General features: G+C 36.4%; 1 pseudogene; it reads right to left on the bottom strand.

Moving 5' to 3' along the window:
• The window catches only part of LOC140856308 (uncharacterized), a 22,204-nt pseudogene extending 11,548 nt beyond the window's left edge, over positions 1 to 10,656 (bottom strand).
• Between the last annotated feature and the right edge of the window lie 481 nt (positions 10,657 to 11,137).

Genomic DNA, 11,137 nt, shown 5'->3' with positions numbered 1-11,137 from the left:
TACTTTATGGTCTTTGCAAAGAATAGTCAACCTGAAGACTCTTTGTCGGTTGATAAACTGGATCAGAAAAAAATAAAGAAGAGATGAACCAGCTGAACAACTGATTTCTATCCTGTTAAGAGAAGATGATTCTAAAAAAAATGATCCAAATTAGATTGCAATTACCTGATCTGAAGCGAAGACAACTGATGAATCTGCTAAGAGCAAATACCGATATTTTTGCTTGATCGACGATCGATATGTCAGAGATTCTTTCGAAAGTAATAACTCATCGGCTGAACATTGATCCTAAAGTTAGGTCGACGAGGTAGAAGAAAAGATCTTTTGCTCTTGAAAGGCAGAAGATCATCGATGAAGAAGTTGATAAGCTCCTTGCGGCTGACTTCATCAGAGAAGCTAATTATGTCGATTGGCTCGCCAATGTAGTGATGGTGAGAAAAACCAATAAAAAATGAAAATCTGCATCGACTACACAAATTTAAATGAAGCATGTTCGAAGGACAGCTTTTTTTTATCAAAGATCGACCAACTAGTTGATCGACTTCAGGACATCAACTTTTGAGCTTTATGGATACCTTCGTGGGCTCTAATCAAATTCGGATGGCACCTAAAGATAAGAGCATACTGCCTTCATAACCGACAAAGGCATCTACTGCTACAAAGTAATACCATTCGGTTTAAAGAATGCCTGAGCTACTTATCAATGGCTAATCAACAGACTGTTCAAGACACAAATTGGACGCAACATGAAAGTCTACATTGATGATATGCTGGTGAAAAGTTTTAAAACTTCTAATCACATTCAGAACTTGGAAGAAGCCTTCGATACACTTCGACAACATCAGATGAAATTGAATCCGACTAAGTATGCATTCGAGATAACTGTCAGAAAGTTTCTTAGATTCTCGTATCACAATAAGGAATTGAAGCTAATCCTGAAAAAATAAAAGCTATCATTAATATGAAGCATCCAAACTTCAAGAAAAAGATACAACAACTCAATGGAAAGATCATCACACTCAGCCGATTCATTTCAAAGTTGGCAGAAAAATATCTACCCTTCTTCAAGACCTTAGACAAGCAAAAGAATTTTCATAGTCAGATGAGTACCGACAATCTTTCGAAGATTTGAAAAAATATTTGACATCTTCACCATTACTCACAAAATCAAAAGTGGGAGAAATATTATATCTCTATCTGGCAACCTCCATAGAGGCAGTTAGTTCGACACTTGTTCAGGATGATGAAAATCGAATTCAACGATCGATTTATTATACCAATAAGATACTTTACAATGCTGAAGTACGATACCCAAGAGCGAAAAAGATGATCTACTCTCTAATCATATCATCATAATGACTTCAATCGTACTTTCAGGTATATCCAATAGTTATCTTGATAGATCAGCTGTCGAAGGCAATTCTATACCGATCTGATATTTCTGATCGAATGATGAAGTGGACAATAAAACTCAGTGAATTTGATATTTAATATCGTCCACGATCGTCAATGAAATCACAAGTTTTGACTGACTTTATCACTGAATGTACAATATTCGATGATAATCCTGAGGATGAACTCGATGGCAAATTGAAGTAAATCAAAATTTTTGAGGCTGACTTAGCATCGGTGTGGGTGCTATATGTTGATGGAGCATCCAATGCTCAAGGCAGTAGAGCTGGCCTCATCCTCATCAATTTCGAAGGGATTGTTACTGAGTACGCCCTTCGATTTAATTTTAAAGCCTTAAATAACTAAGCCGAGTATGAAGCTCTTTTAGTCGATTTGAAAATTATCAAAGAACTTGACATTAACAACTTGAAGATCTTCACTGACTCACAACTGATCACCAAATAAATTAAGGACGAGTTTGAAATCCGAGACTCCGTTATGATGAAGTACCTTCAGAAAGTGAAAGATCTTACATCAATCTTGAAATATTTTGAGATCTCTCATATTTCAAGAGCAGAGAATGCTTGAGCTGATGTACTTTCTCGGCTCGCAACTACTTCATTCAGCTTGCTCGATCGAATGTTCATCAAATATTTTGGACAATCGAATATTGACAAAGTTAAAGAAGTGTTACAAATCAATGACGAGCCAAGTTGGATGGACCTGATCATCCAATATTTGACTGATAAAACTCTACCTGTAGATCCTTCAGAAGCTAAACGACTAAGATGGATGGCCTCATAATATGTTTTAATGAATGGATAACTCTATAAAAGGTCGTTCTCTCTTTCCTTACTAAAGTGCTTGAGACCAACGAATGTCGACTGTGCACTCCGAGAGGTTCACAAAGAGATTTATGAAAATCACTTAGGAGATAAATTACTGGCTTATAAAGTCTTGCGACAAAGATATTATTGGCCCATCATGAAAAAAGATGTAGCTGAACTTGTCCAAAGATGTGAATCAAATCAGAAGTATGCCAATATATAACATCAATCGACCAGCTAACTGATATCAATTAGTGCACCATGGCCTTTCATATAGTAGAGAATCGACATACTCAGTCCTTTCCCTCCGGTATCTGATCAGAGAAAATTTATAGTAGTTATCATTGATTACTTCATCAAATGGATGAAAACTGAATCCTTAACATAAATCACTAAAAGTAAGATGGAAGACTTCATTCAAAAATTAATCATATGCAGATTTGATCTACCACACACCATTATTACCGACAATGGTCAACAATTTGACAATCAAAATTTCAAAGAGTTTTGTATAAAATTTCATATTACGCACAAGCTCACCTCAATCGGCCATCCACAATCTAACGGTGAAGTGGAGGTGATAAATCGAACAATTCTACATGATCTCAATACCAAATTGAATGAAGCTAAAGGCCTCTAGATAAAAGAATTATATCCGATTTTATGGATATATCGAACAACTCTTCGCATATCAATAGGAGAATCACCATTCAACTTAGCCTATAGAACAGAGGCAACAATCTCACTTGAGATCGGATTGCTATTAGTAAGAGTCGAACAATATAATGAGCCAAATAATTCTGAATGTCGGAGAACTGATCTAGATTTACTCTCAAAAATTTGACAGCAAGCTAAAATTCGAATGGCAGTATATCGACAAAGAGTAGCTCGGTATTACAATACAAAGGTGTCTTTCATCCAGGAGATCTGGTCTTAAGAAAGGTAGAAGTTTCAAAGCCTCTAGACTAAAAAAAATTATCTTCAAACTGGGAAGGACCTTACAAGATGATCGAGATACTTCATTCGAATGCGTATTGATTAGAAACTCTCGATGGAGCGACTATTCCTTGGATTTGGAATGCCAATAATTTGAAGATATACTATCAATAAAGTTATTCATATGTACGACATATTCGGAATGAAATATTGGAATTTTAGATCTTCTTAAAATTTTTAATTATCTGTAAGTTATCTACAAAAGTGGCATCAGATCAATAAATAATCGATCAGCTTATACCGACTACATCTCGATTTTTTACTATAAAAACTGACTTAAGTCGAATAATGGTGTCAAACTGATAAATAATCGATCAGCTTGTACCAACTATATCTCAATTTTTTATTATAAAAATAGACTTAAATTGAATGACTACTCATACTGACTTGACTTTAGCTAAGCAAAATATTATGCCGACTCGACTCCGATCGAGTAGGAAGTATACCGACTTGACTTCGATCAGTCGAAAGATATTCGACTTGTCACTGTCTATCAAATATCTAAAAAAATTATCTAAAAGCTAAGTCGGCTAACATCCGACTAGCAGACAAACTTTACTATGACTATTGATCGATATTCAACACATCGAGATAATCAGTAATGTCACGCCCCAAACCCGGGATATAACACGGCCATGCTACCGAAGGATAGACCCACGATAACACGAAGTCAAAATTCATCTTCTTAAATATAATAACAAATGTATCTCCAATAAATGTAATAATAAAATTTAATTTAATTATTTAATTAAACCAAAACTGGTTCAGAGCATCTAAATCCAGAGATAAAATAATCCAAGTCTTAAAATTCATAATGACTACAATCCATAAACATAAACTGAATTCCTAGAGCAAAATTTCTAAACTTGCTTTGCTGATCTCCAAGCTTGGATTCTCTTTCCTTCGATCCTAGCCTTATTTCTCTGTACATAAAAAAGAAAACAAAAAGAATATGAGCTACACTAGCTCAGTAAGTAGACTTCCGCTTCCTTACCGGATCAAGCATAAGTTTTCTATGATAATGCATCATTTAGCAAATAACAATTATTGTAAAAATAAATATTTCATAGAGCATATAATAAAACAAGTTATAAGCTCATCATGTATGCATAAATCATGTATATTTCACAATTATGAATCGTAAATCATTTTCATCATGTATTCATATCATGTTTCAAAACATTACTCACAGACATTCGTGCTAAGGTCACTATTATACCCATGACAGGGCCATGGTTCTTAATCGACAGAGTTCTTAATTCATGTGCCAACTTTATACCCACTGACAGGGCCATGTTTCGTGTGGATGCTAGCTCCAGATGTCGACCTTCCCGAAGGAATTCATTCATAGCCATCTGAGAGCCTTTAAAATCTTTATATCTTTTTCTTAAAGCATACATATACATAGATGAAAAAACAATAAAATTCGTGCTTCATAATCATGCTATTTTCATAAGACATATTCATGAAATCAATGCTCATAATAAAACATGCTTTTTCATATCACATATGCTGATCCTTATTTTATAAAAAAATTATGATTTCATCAATAGCAATTCTTTGCATAAAAATATGATCATTTAAAAAAATAAATAAGGAGCATAAGATCTACTTATCTCGATCGTCCAGGACCTTTTAATCTTCCTTAAAAGAATCAGACAGTCCTATTTAAAATATTAAATCATTAATAAATTTTATATTTTTAATAAAATTATATAATATAAAGAAATGACCGATTTGATAATCAGTCCAATAAATCTCTCCCTTCGGCTCTAACCCGATTTAAGGTCATAGGTCCCTAAAAGTGAAGAAGATAGCCTAATAAGGGATTCATAGGATTTTTTTTTTTAGAGAGAGAAAGTAGAGAGAGAATGAATCCAATTTTAGAGAGAGAAAGACTTTAGAGAGGGATGAGAGAAACTTTCTCTCACATATATATATATATATATATTTTTTTTTTTCTTTTTCTTTTTTTTCTTTTTCTTTTTAGAGAGAGACAATAGAGAGAGAAAAAGAGAGAGAAAGAGGGAAGAGAGAAAAATTTTCTCTTTTCTTATTATTATTATTATTATTATTATTTTTCTATTTTATATTTTCTTTTCTTTTCTTTTTCTTTTTCCTTTTTCTTTTCTTTTTTTTTTTCCTTTTTCTTTTCTTTTTCTTTTTCCTTTTTCTTTTCTTTTCTTCTTCTTCCCGGGCTTTCATTGGGCCGAAACAGGGGACCTAGAGCCTTGACCAGCCGATCACGGCCATATCATGGCCGGTGGTGGCCGGCGGCAACGGCCGACTCTCCCGGGTTCGGAGAGACCAGAGCCGGCGGTCGGCGTGACCGTCGGCGTCGGAAAATCAGAGGAAAGAGGCGGCGAACAGGGAGTTTCCTTCTCCAACTAAATCCGACGACACCCGTCGCCGGCCATCGTGCTCACAGGCACGAAAAAGAAGGGAGAGAAGAGAGGGAGAGGAGGAAGACCTTACCACAACCTCCGGTGACCCCCACCGGCGTGTAATCGAGACGAGCACAGGTCGAGAGGCCGCGGCTTCAAACAGGAAAATCGAAGAAAAACTCCGACAATCGTCGGTGACTGAAGGATCTACCCATAGAGGAGAGAGGGAGGTTTCTTATAGGATTCGTCCTAGGATCTTTTAATGGCCCTAGGACTCCAATTTTTGATCGAAAATGGGGGAAGAGGAAGACTCCGATCGGGAGTCTTCCAGCTCTGTTTTTTTTTTTTTTTTTTTTTTACAGGGCTAGTGGGCCGGGCTTTCATATTCTACTCTCCTAAAAAAAAATTTCGTCCTCAAAATTTAACATACCTTCATTTTCAAATAAGTGTGGATATCTCGTCTTCATATCGTCTTCAAGCTCCCACGTAGCCTTTCTCTCTTCATGATTACTCCAATGAATCTTTACGTATGGAATGGTACGCCGTCTTAGAACTTGCTCTTTTCGGTCAATAATTCGCAGAGGAAATTCTTCATAGGTTAGATCTTCATGAACTTGCAATGGCTCATACTTTATCACACTGTTTGGATCAGGTACAAACTTCCTCAGTAGTGAAACATGAAAGATATTGTATACTTTGGATAAATCTGGTGGTAAGGCTAGTTCGTATGCAACATCTCCTACTCGATTTAAAATCTCAAAAGGTCCAATATATCGCGGACTCAGCTTGCCATGCTTCCCGAACCTCATGACACCCTTAGTAGGTGATACTTTTAGAAAAACATGATTACCGACCTGAAATTCTAATTCTCTTCTTTTTCTATCTGTCCAACTCTTTTGTCTATCCTGAGCTGCCTTGAGTCTTCTCTTGATTAGATAAATTTTGTCTCTGGCATCTTGAACTAACTCGGGACCAATTAATTTCTTTTCACCCACTTCATCCCAATACAGAGGAGATCTACACTTTCTTCCATATAGGGCTTCATAGGGTGCCATCTGAATACTTGAATGAAAACTGTTATTGTATGCAAATTCAATCAATGCCACATGATTATCCCAATGTCCTCCGAAGTCAAAAGCACAAGCTCTTAACATATCCTCCAGAGTTTGAATTATCCTTTCAGATTGGCCATCGGTCTGAGGATGAAATACAGTACTAAGCCTCAATTCTGTTCCCAAGGCATCTTGAAAACTTTTCCAAAATTTAGATACAAATCGTGGGTCTCGATCAGATACAATACTTATTGGAACACCATACAGACGTACAATTTTATCAATATACATCTGGGCTAACTTATCAAGCGGAGTGCCAACTCAGAAAGGTAGAAAGTGAGCTGATTTAGTAAGTCGATCAACAATCACCCACACTGCATCATTTTTTCTTGTTGTCTTTGGAAGTCCAGTAACGAAATCCATCGTGATATGTTCCCATTTCCATTCTGGTATCTCTAATGGTCTTAGCAGACCAGCAGGTCTTTGATGTTCGGCTTTCACTTGCTGGCATACCAAGCATTGAGATACAAATCAAGCTATCTCCCGCTTCATTCCATTCCACCAGAAGAGTTGTTTTAAATCTCTATACATCTTTGTACTACCGGGATGAAAAGAGAAACGAGATTTATGGGCTTCTTCCAAAATTTTTTTTTTTAGTTCAGGATCACCTGGTATACATAATCTGTTCCCAAAATAAAGAGTTCCATCTGTATGTAGTCTAAACTCAGTTCGTAACCCTTTCTCTATGTCCTTCTTAATCTGACATAAATGAATATCACTTTGTTGGGCCGCTTTTATCTGTTCGATCAATACTGGTTGTACCATTAAATTTGCTAACACATTCTTAACATCAGTACAAGTCACTTCAATTTGCAAATCTTCAAGATCCCTAAGAATTTGTTGCTGAAAGGATAGCAGAGTCATCACATTCACTGAAGACTTCCTACTAAGTGCATCTGCCACCACATTAACTTTTTCAGGGTGATATTTAATATTTAGATCATAATCTTTTAATAGTTCAAGCCACCTTCTTTGCCTCATATTCAGCTCTTTTTGAGTAAATAAGTATTTCAAGCTTTTATGATCAGTAAAGATTTCACATGATTCTTCATATAAATAGTGTCGCCAAATCTTTAAAGCAAAAATAATAGCTGCTAACTCCAAATCATGGGTTGGATAATTCTGCTCATAGGCTTTTAGTTATCGAGAAGCATAAGCTATGACCTTATCATTCTGCATCAACACACAATCTAATCCTTTCTTAGAAGCATCACTATAAATGACAAATCCTCCTTCATTAGATGGTAAGGTAAGAACTGGGGCAGATATCAATCGTTGCTTCAGATCTTGAAAACTCTGCTCACATTCACTGCTCCATACAAATTTTATTCATTTCTGAGTTAAGCGAGTCAGAGAAATTGCAATTTGGGAAAATCTCTTGACGAATCTTCTATAATAACCAGCCAAGCCTAAGAAGCTTCTAACTTCCGTCACATTAGTCGGTCGAGGCCAATTTACCACGGCTTCTATCTTCTTTGGATCGACTGAGATTCCTTCCTTGGATATTACATAGCCGAGGAAGACAACACTATCCAACCAGAATTCACACTTGCTAAGCTTGGCGAAGAGCTTCTCTTTTCTCAAGGTCTGAAACACGATCCTCACATATCTCTCATGTTCCTCTATATTTTTAGAATACACTAGGATATCATCAATAAAAACAACAACGAATTGATCCAGATACGGCTTGAAAATCCTGTTCATCATATCCATAAAAGCAGCCGGTGCATTGGTTAGTCCAAAGGGCATTACTAAAAATTCATAATGGCCATACCTGGTTTTAAATGCAGTCTTAGGTACATCTTCATCTCTAATTCTTAGTTGATGATAGCCAGATCATAAGTCGATTTTGGAGAAAACTTGAGCACCCTGAAGTTGATCAAATAAGTCATCTATTCGTGGAAGAGGATATTTGTTCTTTATGGTTACCTTGTTCAACTCCCGATAGTCAATGCATAATCGCATGCTTCCATCTTTCTTTTTCACAAATAACACAGGAGCTCCCCAGGGTGATGTACTTGGCCGGACAAACTTTTTATTCAAAAGTTCTTGCAGTTGATCCTTTAATTCTCGTAATTCTACGGGAGCCATCTGATAAGGAGGTTTCGAAATAGGTCCGGTTCCTGGGGTGATATCAATTTTAAATTCAACTTCACGCTCTGGGAGCAATCCGGATAGTTCATCTGAAAAAATATTAAAAAATTTCTTGACAATTGGGATATCATCCAGCTTTATCTTTTCCTTCTCGATGTCTATTACATGGGCCAAAAATGCTTTGCATCCTTTCCTTAAAGCTTTTCTTGCGTTCATAATTGAGATAATACCCAATGATTGTTTTGATTCCGTATTATGAACTTCGCCTTGAAAGAAGAATTACGGTTCATCCGAAATTTGAAATACCACTCTTTTTCCAAAATAATCAATATGTGCATGGTATGAAGATAACCAGTTCATCCCAAGAATAACGTCAAAATCATACATATTTAGCTGAATCAAATCTGCTGCTAATTCTTTTTCTTCTATTTGGATTATGCAATTCTTGAAAATAATGTCAGCAACAACAATATTTTTAAAAGGTGTGCTAACATATAATGGTTCATTTAGTTTTCCAGACACACAATTCAAAGAAGTAGCAAACTTGAGAGATATAAAAGAGTGTGAAGAGTCAGAATCGAATAACACACGAGCATAAATAGAATTGACTGGGATAATACCTGTCACCACTTGATCATTTGCATTGGCCTCCTGCTGGTTTAAAGTAAACACTCGTGCGTTTCCTTTTTATTTTTGATCAACTGGTTTGTTAGATCTAGTGTCATCTCTTTTCTTATTTGGGCAATCACGAGCCATATGTCCTTTTTTACCACATAAGAAGCATGCTCCAATCCTTTTGAGACAAGGTCCATTGTGATTTTTTTCACAGTAGGAGCAGGATGAAGATTCTTTCTTCTTATCAGAGTTATTATTTTTGAAATTTTTCTACTGATCCTTTAGATTTCCTGCTGATCTCGGTCTCTTCTTATCTCCTCTTTCTAGTTCTGCTCTTTTCAACTCAGATTCCACTTTCAAAGCTCGCTCCAGTACGTCCTTGTAGTTATTGAAAATATGAGAAGATAGACGGGATCGAATTTCATATTTTAGATCTTGTTCAAATCTGTTAGCTTTACTCCTTTCGAATTCCATAAGCTGGGGGCAGAAGCGGCCTAGCTCATTAAACTTGTTAGCATATTCTAGCACCGTCATATCATCCTTTTGCTTTAAGGCTAGAAACTCATTTTCTTTTACCAATCTCATTGTCCTCGGAAAGTACTGGTCATAAAATATCTCTTTGAATTCATCCCAAGTGAGCTGATCATCATTGTTTCCATAGGCAGCTTTTATTGCAGTCCACAAAAACTCGGCATTTTCTTTTAACATAGGGATGGCTAATCGGACCTTCACATTCTCAGGGTATTGCAGGGCATCAAACATCTTTTCCATCTCTCGAATCCATGTCTCTGCAGCCATAGGATCAGATCCACCCTCAAATAGAGGTGGGTTGAGCCTTCTGAATCTCTCATAGTATGACTCCATAGATAATGTCGGTCGAGGAGCAGTCTGTGCCTGCTGCTGAATAAGCTGAGCCACCACTTGACAAACACCAGCAATGTCCACCTGCGTGGCCGGTGCGTCAGGAGCCCGCTCAGCTGGTTGATTGTCAGCTCCTCGTGACGTCAGTCTTGCTCCTCTTGCTCCTCTTGTCCTAGCAGCCATATTTGCCAAAGTCTCGCCCTCCCTATCGCTCATCGCTTCCTATTCAAATGTCAATCATTATTACGTTATTTTATAACAGAGTTACAGTACAGTTAATAATTTAAGTCAAAGTCTAACTATGCATAACCTAGCTACTCACTGTTAGGTTTTAAGTTCTATCCTTGATTAAACCTATTGCTCTGATACCATAAAATGTCACGCCCCAAACTCGAGACATAACACGGCCATGCTACCGAGGGATGGACCCACGATAACACGAAGCCAAAATTCATCTTCTTAAATATAATAACAGATGTATCTCCAATAAATGTAATAATAAAGTTCAATTCAATTATTTAAGTAAACCAAAACTGGTTCAGAGCATCTAAATTCAGAGATAAAATAATCCAAGTCTTAAAATTCATAATGACTACAATTCATAAACATAAACTGAATTCCTAGAGCAAAATTTCTAAACTTGCTTTGCTGATCTCCAAGCTTGGATTCTCTTTCCTTCGATCCTAGCCTTATTTCTCTGTACATAAAAGAGAAAACAAAAAGAATATGAGCTACACTAGCTCAGTAAGTAGACTTTCACTTCCTTACCGGATCAAGCATAAGTTTTCTATGATAATGCATCATTTAGCAAATAACAATTATTGCAAAAATAAATATTTCATAGAGCATATAATAA

This window comes from Elaeis guineensis, chromosome 3 (genome assembly GCF_000442705.2).
Source record: "Elaeis guineensis isolate ETL-2024a chromosome 3, EG11, whole genome shotgun sequence".
Taxonomy (NCBI): domain Eukaryota; kingdom Viridiplantae; phylum Streptophyta; class Magnoliopsida; order Arecales; family Arecaceae; genus Elaeis; species Elaeis guineensis.
The sequence above is the reverse complement of the archived record's forward strand: the minus strand, read 5'-3'. Positions and strand labels throughout refer to the sequence as shown.